Source organism: Lissotriton vulgaris, chromosome 8, assembly GCF_964263255.1.
Source record: "Lissotriton vulgaris chromosome 8, aLisVul1.2, whole genome shotgun sequence".
NCBI lineage: Eukaryota > Metazoa > Chordata > Amphibia > Caudata > Salamandridae > Lissotriton > Lissotriton vulgaris.
Window position 1 is genome coordinate 1,143,857,199 of NC_141696.1, and position 18,031 is coordinate 1,143,875,229.

Here is an 18,031-nt window from a genome sequence, read left to right on the forward strand (position 1 = left end):
TTGTTTACTTTGGTTCCATCAAGAAGGCATTCAGATGTGTCACACATTTGCCATAAATTCTGAATGTTAGCACTCTAGTTGCACATTAGATCACTGTAGTAAAGCTACTGCTCACCAGGGACGTCTGCTGCTGGTATTCAAAGTGCATGTTTCAGTCTGCATGTCAGAATTTTTTTAATGAAATAGAAGAGGATTTGAGAAGTCACTCAAAATGATCCCTAATTTTTCTTTCTGAAGCACTAATCATACTTTCTATGGCAAAATTAACCCCCTCATGTTGTTCCTTTTTAAATTGAGTGTTTTCAGACTTACCACTTCATTCCAATCAAGATGGCTTCTGGTGTGCCATACTTTTGTCATAAGTAAGACTGTTAGCGCTCTAGTTGTTCTTTAGAACACTCTGGGACATTCTGTCATTGGGCTATACTTGGGGTACATCTGGGTGATATTTGGGCTACATTTAGGCTCTTTTGTCTCTGGTGGCCATCTTGGGAGACTGTATGTCAGAATTTTTTAATGAAATTGAAGAGGGTTTGAGAAGTCACTCAAAATGTGCCCTAATTTTTCTTTCTGCAGCACTAATCATAATTCATATGGCAAAATATACCCCCTCCTTTTGTTCCTTTTTAAATTAAATGTTTTAAGAGTTACCACTTTATTCCAATCAAGATGGCTTCAGGTGTGCCATACCTTTGTAATAAGTAGGACTGTTAGCGCTCTAGTTGTTCTTTAGAACACTCTGGGACATTCTGTCATTGGGCTATACTTGGGCTACATCTGGGTGATATTTGGGCTACATTTGGGCTCTTTTGTCTCTGGTGGCCATTTTGGGAGACTGCATGTCAGAATTTTTTAATGAAATAGAAGAGGATTTGAAAAGTCACTCAAAATGTGCCCTAATGTTTCTTTCTGCAGCACTAATAATACCTTCTATTGCATAATATACCCCCTCATTTTGTTCCTTTTTAAATTAAATGTTTTAAGAGTTACCACTTTATTCCCATCACGATGGCTCCAGGTGTGCTATACCTTTATAATACGTAGGACTGTTAGCGCTGTAGTTGTTCTTTAGAACACTTTAGGAGGCTGCAGTAGAGCACAAAGGAATCAACTGACAGTCTCTGTCCTTGTTGGATGTACATGTTTTACTGAGAATGTCAGACTTCATTTTCACATGACTGAGAAAGATAATGTGAATTTACAGAAAATATGCTTTCAGTTTAGCTTATAGATCCCCTTCCAAACCACTGTGGGAAAATCATGAGATATTAGTTTTCTTTCAAACAATATTCATGATATCACAGCAGAAGGTTTTTTCACATGGTAAAATCACCTTAGAACCCACCACAATGACTAAAACGAGTATGGTACAATCAACAAATGATTTATAATGTAACTAAAGTCCTAAAACCCTCTATTAACTACAATGCTTTTTAATGAGGTGCTATCATGTATATTGGTCCCAAGATGGCTGCCAACACTTCTTGGATGAAGTGCTGACAGCCAATCAGATCAGATGTGTGGTTAGGCTCCGCCCAGATATATATCTTTTTTTGAACCTAAATTACTCAAAATCCACTGGAGCACATATATTGAGACCTAGCAAAGGCACATCGGGCTAACAGTCCCTACAATTTTGCCAAGTTTCGTGCAAATCCATTCAGCCGTTCGAGCTAAAAGTGAGGCCAACCGCCCTATGGAAATTAACATGGGAAAAACGCGTTTTGGGACCCCCCTTTTTTCCCGGCCCCCCCTTGATGAAACCCCCCCAAATTGTCAGGGGCTGCTCAGAAACAAAATGTTCCATTTTCCTGAAAATTTCAGCCAATTCCGTGCACAAACGCCAAAGTTATTAGACATAGAATTTTCAAAAATCCCATAGAGAAAAAATCCTAACTATATATACCTACTGGCGACCGCCAGTAGGTAATATATATATATATATATATATATATATATATATATATATATATATATATATATATATATATATATATATATATATATATATATATATATATTATGTCATGATCTGAATGCCACAATTGCTTCTTATCTATGTATCCAGTCACCCCACTCTGCCATCATTGATAAATACTGTGAGCAATGTCAATGTAAGTTACAATTTGTTCCTTCTTTTTGTTTTGCTTTCTTTTGTTTCTGGTTACGTTATTGTAAGCAAAAAACCTAATAAATAACTTTAAAAAAAATAAAAAACGGAGTCCTCAGAAGCACATCGATTGAATGATAGGAATTATATGTGTGTTTATGCTATGTAAGTTGTATCATAGATAGGGTGTTTCCTCTTTCCCCTTTTTGTTATATTTAGGACTCTCCCCTTCCCACCACATGGGGGTTTTCTGTAACAGACTGCCTTCTTGGATTCCTGCATTTGTACCATAATACCCGGATACCTTTTGATCTGAATTGCTAAAATCAAAAACAGAAATGTGATATTAAAAAAAACAGCCAAAAAGCAACATTAGCACAACACACAACAGAACCACAAAATTGCCACAATAACACAATGCTACACAGAGCACGTCAACAGACAACAATACAACACATCACAATAATACAACACAACAACACACTATACAACACACAGCAAAACACATCAAAAATACAACACACAATACATAGCTGCAGTAACAGCACTGGAAGCTTTGAGTATACAAAACAGTGGCAAGCTTAATGAATAAAAAACAGGATAACTTGAACATTGTTAGGAGGCTCTAACCTTGTACATTGGATCCTGTGGGAGCAATGCGCTTTTTCCTCTCTCACCACCTCCACCAATGACCACATACACAATAATATATGGGCCAGAGGTAGAAACGGGGAACTGGGAAAGGAATAACTGAGAAAAGAGAGACAGTGGACTCCACCACTGTGACTTGTCACTTCTGCTGGGCATCGTGTCTACAAGACGTAGTAAGTGCCTAGTGCAATGAGAGATATCTTTAGTAACCTGCCATGAACGTCTGGCATCTAACTGTAACAGGGATTGGGTACGCCCTAGCAATATCATTTACCTATTCTCTGTACTTTTATGTGGAACTTGTTATTCCTGAAACTAAACATACAAAAGATGAGTATCTTAAATATATGTTCTTCAAAAATGCAGTCTCTCAGCAGGATCATTACATAAAACTTTGTCACTATGCAGTCTGTGTGGAGGAGGAGATATAGGGCTTGCAGTCTGTCATGGTGGAAGAAGGCCATTACCTCCACCACCAAGACGAACAACCACCCGCCAAATTTAGAGATGACCGCCGGCCTAGCAGTCACCTCTGAACACTGATGGGAACCACAGTCAAGACGGTTCCTTTTAATGTATTAAAAGGTTGGTGGAAGGCTGCCATCAGTTTTGACCGGTGTCCATCAACTCTTTTTGGTTTTTCAAAAACAAACTCCCAAAAGCAAGAGTTCCTAAAAAAAACACCCTAAATACGGTGGGTGATGTAATGTCCTTCCTTCGAATGCCCCCACTTTGACAGAATAATTGAGGCCCATTTGTCTCTAAATGAGGAGGGCAGACTGGGAGCTTGAGGGGCAGAGTACTCTGTCTTCCAAACTCTAAATCAGGCACCTAACTTCTATGTGACTCCTGTATCATATCATGGCAATTAGCAAACATTCGTTTTCTGTAATGCCTAAATTAAAAAGCATCTGGGTACAGAAGATGTATGGCTGGCGCTCAAACTCTAACATCAGAAACCCTACTGATGTACTTTTTATTAATATGACAGAGAGCATCACATAGTTCTTAAAAATGTCCAAGTGATTGAATTCAGGTTTTTTATTCTTTTATTAGCTCAGAAACAAGGACACCAATTCATAATGTGTCAATGACTGGTTTCTTATTGAATATTCTGGAAATCAACTTTATATTTTATTTATCCCTACTACCGTATCTTAAGAATATTTATTTTGCTGACATTTTTTATTTCTTTAATTCTCTAAACCCATGATAAAGTTATTTGGAATTAAAGATACACCACCTCTAGTCTAGCTTTGCTTTTACTCATGTGGCATCATCTTTGATTCAACTTTTAGCAATAAGATAGCTACCTCAAGTTTTGCCACTATGCATTCTGTGTGGAAGATGGGTAATAGTCTGTACTTGACTCTTTTGTCATTGTATTACATTTGGCAAACATCATTGTCCTGTAATTCCTATTGTAACAACTGTTATGTACATTACTAGGTCACTGAATACCTTATATATAATAGTATATACATAGCTGGTGCAACATAATTCCGACCAAAGAATAATTCTTATTCTATTAAATGGTCTTTCTTAAGTGTAATGTCAATATCCTACTGTCTTTCAAAGAGGTCAAGTTAAATGTTCAAACTAGATGGTTTTCACAACACAACTCAAGAATACGTTTCTGTATTCCCAATGTCTGTCAAATAACTTCAAAGCAAGCAACTCTTCTTTGCTTGGGAAATCCTAGATCAGCGTATCAAGGTCCTGGCTGTAGCAACATTGTATATATACTTGCCTAAGAAAGACGCTGTCGGACATGAGGAAGGATGTCCCCAAGTATCAAGGATGGCTACCGCATCTTTAAATTATTGGAGAGTTTTTGGCCTTCTGGGAATGCAATTCATCGTCAGGCCACAGTTGTGTCTGCGTGCTTCACATACGAGAAGCCCTCTCTTCGAAAAGTGCAAACACTCTAGGTCTGCCAACCTTTCCATCTCTGAAGTGGACTCAGTGTGAGCAGGTTTACAGGATTACTCACCAGCGCCCAAGTATTAAGCAGTAAGCCAAACCTCCTGCCATTATTCATCCCAGTACTCCAAGATAATAAGGTTTTTCTTGAAAGTGATTTTGGTACTAAGAAAAAAAAGCCTAGTGTATTGATCAAGAGGGTATGTGTTAGATACACAAAAGAGAAAGTCCGTTTCAATGGCTTCCCGTGTGAGACTATATTTGTCACAGAGAAGGCTTCTGGGTTGGCCATCAAGCCAGTGTCATTTTAGGATCCTTCTGGATAAGAAGACAATAGGATATCTGAAGTGTTGTTACATCCATACTGGAGTCTAATATGGTATGACATTTTCTCGATTATTTGTCAAGGGCATAATGATATCACCAAAAAAATGTGGGTTCTTGATCCTGAGAATAGATTCAAGACCACAGTATGCAGCGGTCAGGTATCATTCAGTACAGACAGAAAATGCAGTAGTAAAAGGGAGGCATCAGTATATCCTCACATTGGTGGCATTGAGGTGTCAAACCACTCTTGGTGCAACATCAGCATGAACGTGGTAGACTTTTAAAAAACACAAATTGCATTTAAGTGCAAACATTTTTTACGTGCCAATTAACTTCTAGGTGCAAAATTGCAGTGGTTGCAGAGTAAGAAGGACTGTCATATCACATTTCAGGGAAAATCACATATACGTGCTGATCCAAAATGTGAATGACACTTTTTTTAAGCACTGACTGAATGATGTGGCCCAAACAAACTAAAGGCTTATAGGCAGTGGTTCCCAATCTGTGCACTGTGGTTCCCTGGTGCGCCTCCAAAACTAGCCTGGGGAGAAGCGCACCAAGCACTTTAATGCATTTAATGTTGAAGGGTTTGTTGGCGTCAGTTAAACTAATTAGACTTAAACGCATGATGTTGATGATTTGCAAGCAAGCCGGGCTGAAGACGGCTGGAATGCCAGAAACCGGTCCTCGGAAGCTTGTTTCCGGTCCAGGGAAGACATGGCTTGGCAGTTCGGGCTGGACTGTTCCCATGAGGCACAGGGTCAGACTGATTTGCATATAGCCATGTCTGAACTGGGGTGGCAGAGTGGGCTAAAGAATGGTGATGGATTAAACCCAGATCTTTTGACTGGGTGTGAGTGTTTGATTGATTCAGATGCTCCGTCCATCACCACCCCCTTTTGTACCGCTTTTGGCCGCCATAAGTGTGGCAGGGTATGCTCAGACCTGAGTCGCTTGCTCACTTTGCCACTGGATTCAAGCAAGCCGGGCTGAAGACGGCTGGAATGCCAGAAACCGGTCCTCGGAAGCTTGTTTCCGGTCCAGGGAAGACATGGCTTGGCAGTTCGGGCTGGACTGTTCCCATGAGGCACAGGGTCAGACTGATTTGCATATAGCCATGTCTGAACTGGGGTGGAAGAGTGGGCTAAAGAACGGTGATGGATTAAACCCAGATCTTTTGACTGGGTGTGAGTGTTTGATTGATTCAGATGCTCCGTCCATCACCACCCCTTTTTGTACCGATGATTTGTAAGTGACATGCCTAAAGCTGGAAACATAGTGCTTAATTGATGGCATGTCGAGGGAGATGACCTCCATATTACACTGGATCACCATGTTAAAACACTACCAAAGTAAGCAATAGTTTCGTTTTTTTCCAAATGCGGAATGGGGGTCCTGCTAGAGGCCCCCAATGACACGTTACAACAGCCTTCCCATGTCGGAAAGTGTCATCATAATCCTGACGGCGGCGCCGAGGCAGGCTTCGCCATCATTAAGGGTTGTGATGCTTTCTGAATCTTCTTGAGCCTGTCGGATGTTCATCGGAATCCCCGACAGATTTACCTCGACATCTGTCATCGTAATACGACGGACAGAAGGAACCCTACGATGTAGGGCGGAAAACCTCCGACAGACAGCTAATTGGAGACTTTCCTCACGACATAGTAATCGGGCCCTAACTGTTTTTAGGTATTGTCATGTGTACTTGAACCATAGGTACTTCCAGTACACACATATTTCCCGATAGACCTGCTCTCTCCATGAGCACAGGGAAGTAAAACACCATACGGCATAATGGCAACATTTGGAAGCAAGAAAGAGGGACATTTAAAAAAATAAATCAGAGGAATGTATTTGTCTTGCGTTGAATTGGAAGCAATTTTAAGGAGGAGACAGCCGACTTCTCAATCAATTTGTAGACAAATCCTTCTATAGATGCTCTATCCTCCTTAACTCGCTCCTTGCTCGCAGGGAAGACGCCAAACTAGACGTTAAACTCCCCATTTGCCCTTCAAATTGGCCTTTGGACTATCAAAACACCAATTATACTTTAAGACTTGAACACTGATACAGATCATGTCTGTCGGTCCTGAAGAGAATCTCTGAACTTAAGCAGAGATTCGAAACGCGTCGACCCCTCCCTTCTCCTCATTAATTCTGATTTATTCTGTTTTTACGACCAACTTTCTTTTGAAAATCTGAAAATATAAACATAGCGTGTGGTCGTATATGCAAAAAGATATGTCTAATCTGGCACGTTTTCATTTAGATGTATAGGCCCATCCTAGATTAGAGCAGAGATTCTGCAATAGGTCCTATTTGAAATAATTTGAATTTAAACAGAGGTTTCCCATTAGCCTCACTACTTCTATATGTTGTCTATTGTCTAATCGTTGTCTAAAAGCGTCATTTTTCATGTTGTATTGGTGAATTGTGATTTGGGTATTGATACCCCCATTGTCTTTGGTTTTTCTGTTTTTGTGTATTGAAACGAACCTTTAAAACAAGTGTGTTTTACATGTTGAACATTAGATGAGTTTACTGCAAACACTCATCCGAAATTAACTTCTTGTTCAATTTGACTGGTTTATTTTGTTTTAAAAGAAAGTAAAAAGAAAAAGAAAATAAAAAATCAATGAAACAAATTTTCTTTCATAAGATTCTAGACTGAAATAGTGGTCTTTGGGTTGAGTAAATTTTCCGCTCAACATCTTGTTAAAAGTATAAATTATCGCACAGTACTGGCAAATTCTTTGTTCATTTTGAGACAGGTGTGTTGGCACATATGACATGGGTAGAAATGGAAGTGCATACAAATATTCTTCAAATGCAGAAACACTTTGGCAATGGGGCCTGCCTGCATGCATACAAGTGCTATCTAGTACTGTAAGTGGGCTGAAAAGTTTGACAGGGTTCTCTAAAAAAAGCATGGGCAAAGAAGTGTAACTAGAAATATTTTATTAGAGGCGCCACCATAGTAATATGAAACACCCTGCGTATATGATTATAATACCTTCAACAGCTTCATCCCAATTATTTTCAGGGAGAAAAATGGAAATGGAAGTACTCCTGAGGCTGAGCTTACATCCAACCCACCCTCCCCCAAAAAGTAACATAGTGGGGAGCCGCGGCCAATGGACAACAGTTCAAGGGAGCCGTGGGACAAAAAAGTTTGAGAACCACTGGCTTTTAGGGCTAACCTAGAAGGCCTCTGTATTTACATTTCTGGTGTTGATTGCACAATCCTGTTCTGTTGTTCTTCTCTATTGTGAATACAAGCTTTAGATTCAAACGATATGTTTTTGTCTTTTAACTTTAAAAAAAGGATAAAAAATGATCTTTATGTAGTAAACCATCCATGAATGTTGTTAATAGCAATGATACTACAATGTGACATCCCTGTTTTTAATGTTTAGAATGTATGTTATTTCTTTTAGTCTGAGTGGGTTTGAGTGACTTGAAGTGGTAGAATATCTCTTCAACATCAAACCAGACTTCACCAAACCCACAAGTAAAACTTCTGATCTCCCTCCCTCCTAGGACCTCTGCAACAAACTTGGCTCCTTCTTCCATCACAAGATCAGGACTCCCTATGACAACTTCGACGAACAGAACCAAGGCACCGACCCGACACCGGCCACAAGCAATGCCAACTAGCCGACCATCACCACCTGGACCCCTGTCACCACAGAAGACACAGAAAAAAACAGGAGAAGCGTACACCCCTGAACTCCTACCGACCCCTGCTTGCCGCACATCTTCCACAGGACCACCTCCGCCATAGCACCTGAACTACGAAGAACAATCAACTGCACCCTCGAAAACAGGCACTTTCCCCGATGACTGGATAGGCGCAGAAGTCAAACCCTCCTCAAGAAGCCCTCCGCAGACCCAACGAACCTCAAGAACTACAGTCCCATCTCTCTCCTCCCCTTCTCTGCCAAAGTCACTGAGAAGATCGTCAACAACCAGCTCACAAGCTTCAAAGAATCCAACACGATACTCGACACCTCTCAATCCGGAGTCGGCAAAAACCATAGCACTGAGACAGCCCTCCTAGTCGCCACAGACTCCTCGACCTAGGCCACACGGCAGCCTCCTTCTACTAGACCTTTCAGCAGCCTTCAGCACCGGCTCTCACTGCACACAAGCCGCCAGACTCCACGACACCGGCATACAGGGTACTGCCTTAGACTGGAGCTGCTCCTTCCTCGCAGACCGAACTCCAAGAATCAGACTCCCGCCTTCCTCTTCGAACTCACAGAGATCTAGGCTACTAGGGATCCACAACATTGAGTCTGAACTGTACGCACTGAAGGGAGTGAGATCCAGGGATATGGGACTAAGGCTCTGGGCCCCCGTGGCTTCATGGAGGCGGTCAAAAACTCTGGGCTTATAGTTTTTTTACATTCATAGCTTTTACTTCCCTCACGATCCTAACATATTATTTGTATTTGTATTTCCCGCTATATTAATGGTTTTAACTAGCTCGAATACTATTTATTAGAAGCTGAAAATCTGTCAACCATATTTATATTTTCAATATGTATAACTACTTGGTTTTGTCATATTAGTTTGTGTTTTCTACGATATTGTCATGAACTTTCAATAAAAATATAAAAACAAAAAAAAAAACGAACTCACAGAGATCAGATGCGGAGTACCCCAAAGATCCTCCCTCAGCCCCACATTCTTCAACATTGGCATGGCCCCCTCGCAACCATCGTCAGAAAACACAGTCTCAGCATAGTATCCTATGCCGACGACACCCAGCTCATCCTTTCTCTCACCAATGAACCTGACATCACCAGACACAGTTTCCAGGAAGGCGCATCCTGGATGAGCAGAAGCTGCCTGAAGCTCAACTCGGAGAAAAACGAAGTCCTCATCCTCAGATCCACCCCTCTGCATGGGACTACACCTGGTGACCCCAAGCCCTCTGTAACCCTCCCAGACCCACGGACTGTGCACGCAACCTCTGAATCATACTCAACTCCTCCCTCATGATGAACCGACAGATCAACGTCGTATCCTCCACGTGCTTCAACACTCTCCGCATATTCTGAAAGACCTTCAAATGGATTCCCCCGAATCCAGAAAGACTGTCACCCACACACTCATAACCAGCAGACTGGACTACGGGTATGCCCTATACGCCGGAATCAACAAATTCCTACTCCACAAAGTCCAGACCGTCCAGAATGCCGCAGCTAGACTCGTCCTTAGCGCCCCACGACAAGACCACATCACCCAACACCTACGAGACCTCCACTGGCTCCCCGTCATAAAAAAGAATGATCTTCAAGCTGCTCACACACGCCTACAAAGCTCTCCACAACACCGGACCCAAATACCTCAACAAAAGAATCTCCTACTACACCCCCAAGAGAAACCTCCGCTCCACCGACTTTGCTCTGGGCAAAATCTCCTGCATCCACAGAGCCAGAATGGAAGGAAGATCTTTCTCCTACATCGCTGCCAAGACCTGGAACGAACTCTCCCTCAGCATCAGATGAACCCCCACACTGCAAGCATTCAGGATGAGCCTCAAGACATGGCTCTTCAGATGAGCAAGAGCTGCCCGTAAACTCCCAGTCCCCAGCGCCTTGAGACCCTCACGGGCGAGAAGTGCGCTTCACAAAACAAATCCCCGATTGATTGATGGATTGATTGATATGTTTTTGTTTTTTGTTTTGGTCATGAACCTGCAGTGAGCTCACATAATATTTATTTATATACATGTCAGTGAGAGTTGTTTATTGTAAATTTCCAAACTAATTCATATTGAGAAAATAAATCACAAATAAAGAACTGGTCTGACTTATGGTTCTTACTATTGTAGGAATGTTTCCGTTGCTTGAATAATCTGGAAAAGCCAGTGTTCTGTTGTTATTGGGACTATAACCTACACACCACTTAGCATACAACCACAGAACAATAATATTTTAGTATTTCCAAGGTGATTCCATGTCAGTGCACCAAATGGGGTTTATGGTTTTTTTCTGGTAGTGATGTGCTTAACAAAACTGCTTCCTTAAGAATACATGTTTTTTCAAATGAATTCCAGATGTCTTGAGCCTGCATCATTTGGGGAAAAGCCTTCTATGTGGTGTTGTTTTATAATTTTATGCACAATAGCAGTGACACATCAGCAGGGAGTGTAGCGTTAAGCAGTATTCAGAGTTTTTAAAGTTCACAGAAGGGTAGCGTTAATGGGTAGTAAGTAATTGTTAGTGTTCAGGAAACTGTGGCATTATGGGGTATAAAAGTAACTTTTCCTACTCTGGGAAGGGTAGCATCAAGGGGTAGTAAGGTTTTTAGGATTCAGGGAAGAGTAGCGTGAAATGGTTGCAAGGGATTTTAGGGTTTAGGGAAAGGTAGCTTTAAGGAGTGGTAAGGGGTTTTATAGTTCAGGGATGAGTACAATTAAGGAATTGGAAGAGTTTTTAGTTTTTTAGAGTTGAAGGTAGGGAAGCATTAAGGGGTAGTTAGGGTTCACTGGGAGGTGTAGCATTAATGGGTAGTAAGTGGCTTGTAAGGTTCAGGAATAGGTAGTGTTAAGAGATTTGTAGGGTTCAGGGAAGGACAGTATTAGGGTGTAGTAAGGGGTTTGTAGGGTTCAGAAAAGGATAGCGTTTTTAGGATTCTGGGATGGTTAGTGTTAGGGAGTAAGTAGTAAGGGCTATTTAGGTTTCTGGGATGAACAGCATTAAGGTGTAGTAATGTTTTCCAGTTTAGGGAAGGATAGAGTTAGGGTTAGAAAGAAAACACATCATTCTCTCAAGAGGTGCCATTTTAAGTATCTCTGAAGTTGATGATGGGAAGAGAAGGCAGGGTGGATGAGAATACCATAGGGCCATAGATTCCACTGCAGGACGGGTGTCTGATCTAAAATTAAAGCTAAATTGAAACACAATAGCTAGACATCATAAAGCATCATAATTGTGCAATTTGATGAACAAATTATTACAGCTCTTGGAGAGTAAAGTCCATTTTCTGTGAAAGCACACATCTTCTGCCCATTCAAAACATGTACTCCTGTCCACAAACATGTGGTTGTAGACAAAGCCCCTCGCTGTTGTAATCCTGTAAGCTCTTTTTAAGGTTGATCAAAGAAAGTATTGCACCCGATGGGCAGTCATGCAGCGAGAATTGGAGATGTGAGCGTTTTCCACGGGCTCATAGCAGACATTTACGTTCGAAAAGAGTTGTGCCAATTCTGCCCAAGTCCTGCTGACAAAATGCAGGTATAGCCAGAGACCGATGACGGTAGTACAGTACTGCCTCAAAGGTTTCACATCTGGCCATTCGAGCAATGAATGCCACGGACTTCAAATGAACGAGGCCAATTTAAATACCGACCCCCAGACACCGATTGCTAACTAATGTCGGCTTTCCTAGTCTACACACGTTGCACTCGAAAGTAAATTAGTCTCGATTACTCGGTATCACGCTAAGCCAGTATTATAACTATGCCTGCAGCCTCTTACCTATGGCCCTAGGGGAGGGCTGAGAAACGAGACCTTCGGCAGCTGCAGACAGCCCCCTCCTGCCACACCCCCGGAAACCGGAGTCCGACTCATGCCCAGGGACTCTGTTCCACGAGCGACTTTCGCGGGGGAGGAATGGCAGGGCGACCTCCTCGGTCCCTGGGCCCCCTTTCTTCGTGCCTCGGGCTGCCACCCCTCCTCCGACGGCCAGCGCTGGAGTCCATGGAGACCGGCCTAGCAACGAGGGACTAGACAACCCGCGGGAGGGACTGGTCATTAAAGGGCGGGGATTCGTTCATGTCACCAGTCAATCACGGTGGTTTACGGAAGGGGACACGCCCACACAGAACTAGAGTGCTAAACTAGAATGCGTTTGCTATATAGAGTTCCTATGAAGAACAAAGTTAATTCTAGAGAATCAAGTTCTTATTTTAGAACTCTGTAGCGCCACAACCGGGCGTCAGGCCGTGATACATAACAAAGCTGATAAACCTTAACTTTTCTATGAAGCAGGCTGAGTTACCAAGTGAAAATATTGTGAGTCTGCAACAACGAACGCACTTTGGAGAAGTTGTTGCTCTAGGAAATTGATGTTTCCACTTATTTTATTAAATATATGTTTCCCTCTGCTGGTTTTGCACGTTTAGCACAGCGTGAACGTGATAGCAATTTAAAGGAAAAGTCGGAAACAGTGTGGCACGTGGATTCGCAATGTTAAGACAAACACAAGTAACGCACTTTATACGTGTATCTAAAGGGAACAGATACTATGAGCTTCATTGTTTATATGCAGCTGTATGTAGAGTTGAATGATACACGAATGCAGCATAATTCTTAGTAGTAGTAAGGTTTATTCAGCAACAGGTGAGCGCCAGGGAAATAGGTATCAAACGATCTCCAGTCAGTACAAGAATGCTCACATCTAGAATCCTACTCATGACATACATACATTCTACAAGCTCGAGCTACTTACAGATATACAGCTCGAGCTACTTAAAGGTAAACAGCATAAGCAACACTACACATCCCACCCCCCGTTATAATAAGGAAAAGAAGTAAAATAAATGATCATTTAAAAAAAAAACAACTATGTACAAACAAGCTCTAAGAAAGGATAAAACAACAAAAATAGATCACAGTGACCCTAAATCACATTACAAATCCCTTTAACCAACCAAGTAAAACTCTTGTTCTTTTGTCAGGCAATTTGTTGGCATTACCAATATGGATGTCACTATCATTACCTACATGGATGTCACTTTTAACGTCATTACATAGAAACCTTCCCCCCTCATCACATAAAGAAGAACTAGCTTCCAAATGAGAAAGAACAATCTGCTTAGCCCTTGAAACAGTACAAAAGGGGGTGGTGATGGACGGAATATCTGAATCAATCAAACACTCACACCCAGTCACAAGATCTGGGTTTAATCCATCACCATTCTTTAGCCCACTCTGCCACCCCAGTTCAGACATGGCTATATGCAAATCAGTCTGACCCTGTGCCTCATGGGAACAGTCCAGCCCGAACTGCCAAGCCATGTCTTCCCTGGACCGGAAACAAGCTTCTGAGGACCGGTTTCTGGCATTCCAGCCGTCTTCAGCCCGGCTTGCTTGAATCCAGTGGCAAAATGAGCAAGGGACTCACGTCTGAGCATACCCTGCCACACTTATGGCGGCCAAAAGCGGTACAAAAGGGGGTGGTGATGGACGGAGCATCTGAATCAATCAAACACTCACACCCAGTCAAAAGATCTGGGTTTAATCCATCACCGTTCTTTATCTCACTCTGCCACCCCAGTTCAGACATGGCTATATGCAAATCAGTCTGACCCTGTGCCTCATAGGGTGGCAGAGTGGGCTAAAGAACGGTGATGGATTAAACCCAGATCTTTTGACTGGGTGTGAGTGTTTGATTGGTTCAGATGCTCCATCCATTACCACCCCCTTTTGTACCCCTTTTAGCCCTTGAAACATCACCACAGTCACCAGCCAACTCAGACTGTTACTGACTATTCTCAAAATGGTCTTCAATCCACCCTTAATTATCTGAGGACGTAGAAGGTAGCTCACAAAAGACATCCTGAATAGGATTCATCGCCACACTTTTGAGATTCCACACCTTACCATCCTCAAGTCTAACTGCATTCCTCAAGACCTCTACCACCTTGATAGGTGGTCCAAAACAACTTTCATCCTTTGCCACTTTAACTGGCTTCCTCACTCTAACCAGATCTCCAACCTTAACTTGTATATCTTTAGTATTATGATGCCTATCATAATAATCCTTGCTTTTAGCATGAGTAACTTATAAACTCCTCTTCACTTCAACAGGAGACCAACTGATTACCTTGCTACTGCTCAATCAACCAGGAATGGACTTAGCTCTCGGTGACCTACCTCTCATCATAATGAATGGAGGCAAACCAGTATTAACCTGAGCAGTAATTCTGAAAGACCACACAGCCTTTTGTACTTCTATCTTCCATTCCAAACCCTTGTTAATCGATGCCTGAATAACACCTTTAATCACTCTATTAAATCTCTCAACAGTGCTGTTGCCACTTGGGTTGTACAACGCTGTGGTCCTATGCTTGATCCCACATTTGTCAAAATAATCCATTGCCATCTTAAACATGAACTGAACACCATTGTCTGATAAAACACAAACCAGTAAACCTTCCATGATGAAAATCTTGTCCAAAAATGCAATCACTGTTTGCGAATCTATCTTCTCTACAAATTTAACCACAGGCCACTTAGAGAAAAGATCAATGACCACTAAACCAAACTCCTTTTCTTCTCCAACAGGTCTCATTATGTCTACAGCAATTGTATTCCAAGGTGAATCTGGGATTAAGCCATCACACATCTTTGGCTTCAAAGTTTTAAGTGTTTTGTCTGCAGAACTGCAAATTAAACACTTCTTTACAAAATTCTCGACCATACCATCTACACCTGGCCACCAAAACATACCCTTCACAGTTGATTTAGTTCTCACAATCCCAAAGTGACCCTCATGACACAACTGTAAAATCTTTATCCTCAGGGACACTGGCGGAACAATCCTTTCACCCCTAAACAACAAGTCATGCTCACAAGACAACTCCATACGAATTTTCCAAAAAGTATTCACATTATCCTTGATATAACACTTTCTAGGCCATCCTTTACACATGTAATCAACAACATCCTTTAATACGGTATCCTTCCTTTGTTCCTCCATCCATTCTTCCTTACTAATTGCAGGAATACCAGAATAATGAACTAGCGCCACACAAAATTCACTCCTAGATAGGCAATCAGCTATCAAATTCTCTTTCCCCAGCAAATAAACCATCTCATAGATGTATTCTTTCATACATGGGTGTTTGGATCGATCACAAAGGGAGACCCTCTGTACATACAACTGAAATGCAGGCAGTTGCTCGCAGCCTGGAGGGGGCTTTTATAAGAACGAAGAGTGCTTTGCACTCCCAGGACTTAGTCCCGCTAATAAAATTGATTACTACAAAATTCCTTCCTACAATCTCTTCCCTCAAAGCAAAGGACATATGGTCAACTACGTTGCCCATCGAGGCGAAATCGAAGCTTTTAACCAAGCAAGCAAAAATTCTATCAAATGACCTCGACTCGCAATAGGTACTTCAGCTCTTCCATGGCCCCTGGGCCGCCAAACTATATGCCCCGAAAACTTTACCGTCTTATCTTGCATCCTCCATGAAATCTCATACAAAACTTCAATTAATGAGATACCGCTTCGGCTTAATTCCGCTGAAGGCATATAAGTTTGGCTAAGGATATAGGAAAGAAGCTTCCTCCCAATGCCGCTTTTGTAAACAGGAAGAGGAAAATCTCATTCACATATTGTGCATTTGTCGATGCCTACGAGCCCAAATAATTTTCTGGCTGCGCCCAATTTGGCTTTTTCTTAATATCAGGACATGCCAAAAAGCACTCGATGCATGCATGAGGGGAGACTCACCTCAGATGACGACACGCTTTGTAAAGTTTATTCAGAAATTAACTCTTTGATCTTACCATCTGACTAAGTCTGACCTTTATCCCCTCTAAGTGATATTTCTTTCGTTCTTTTTTAACCAACAAACTTATTGTCTTTTTAAATAGACCTGAATATTCTCTTTTTTAACAGTCAATTTCGAGAATGTATATTGCAATGATTTTAATTAATTGTGCAAATAAATTTCACTCACTTACTTTCATACGCATAGACAATCTTGCCATTCTATCAGAAGCACTAGATATACCATCACTAGATAGGATCCTAACAAGAGGCCTATGATCTGTACGAATCACCACAGGTTTGCCCCACACAAAGGTACGAAAATGCTCTAACGCCCAAGCATATGCTAATGCCTCTCTCTCAATAATTGGATACCTACTTTCCGCAGGGGAAAGAGCTCTTGATGAAAATAAAATTATACTCTCTTTACCTTTCACATCACTTTGAGACAAAACAGCTCCAAGGCCTTTATCACTCGCATCAGTAGTCAATACACAATCCAAATTAGGATCAAAACTCGCAAGAGCATTCACCTTTTGCAATTCTGTCTTAATCACAGTAAGCTCCACATCACACATCTTGCTCCACACAAATATTGTGTTCTTTCTTAACAAGTTGCGAATATTATAGACCTTTGATGCAAAATTCTTAATAAACTTGGCACAATACTCACCCATACCAAAAAACGCCTTAACTTCTTCTTTAGTTACAGGCGCTGGAAATGTAACAATGTTTCCCACTAAAGCAGGTTTAGGTTTGACCCCCTCCCCGCTAATGACATGTCCCAAGTATGACACACTTCTTTCACCAAATTTACATTTTGACCTTTCAATCGTTAGCCCTGCAGATTGTAAAGTACACACTTGTCCATACCAGCAACAAGGATATCATCTTGGAAAAATGACACCATGTGCATGTTCCCAAATAATTTATGCATCAACCGCTAAAATACAGCCGCAGCTGACGCTAGCGCAAAGGGCATCCTCCTGAACTGGAAACAACCAAAGGGTGTTATAAATGCCGTACCTTTTTTTGACTCTGGCTCTAACTCTACCTGATAGTATGCGGCAGAGAGGTCAATTGTGGAAAACACTTGCACCCTTTAGTGAAGAAACCATCTCATTTATTCTAGGCAACAGAAACTTGTCCACCACGATGTTACGGTTCAGGTGGCGTAAGTCAATGCATAAACAAATTTTCCCATTGGGTTTCCTGGCTACTACAATCGGAGAAATCCACTCAGATGTTTCTATCTCCTCTATAACACCTTTACTCAACAAACCTTGGATTTCTTTCTTGACTTCCTCTCTAATTAGCATGGGAATAGGTCTCACTTTATGTACTTTTGGTTGAGCATTGTCCTTTAACACTATTCTGTGTTCAAATCCCTTCAAGGAACCTAAATCCTTGCTAAACACTTTTGGAAAACACGCACACAACTCATCCTTCAATTTGCTCCTTTCATCCATAATCAAAACTTTTTCTATACTGTTCGGATCCAATATT

General features: G+C 41.6%; 1 protein-coding gene across 2 annotated transcripts in view; it reads right to left on the reverse strand.

The window, feature by feature from the left end:
- Positions 1-12,762, reverse strand: part of LRRC63 (leucine rich repeat containing 63) — a 467,503-nt gene extending 454,741 nt beyond the window's left edge. For both annotated transcript variants that reach the window (XM_086935002.1, XM_086935001.1), the window contains exon 1: positions 12,502-12,762. The gene's annotated coding sequence lies outside the window, so the exon portion shown is untranslated. The remainder of the gene's footprint in view (positions 1-12,501) is intronic.
- Positions 12,763-18,031: the final 5,269 nt, after the last annotated feature.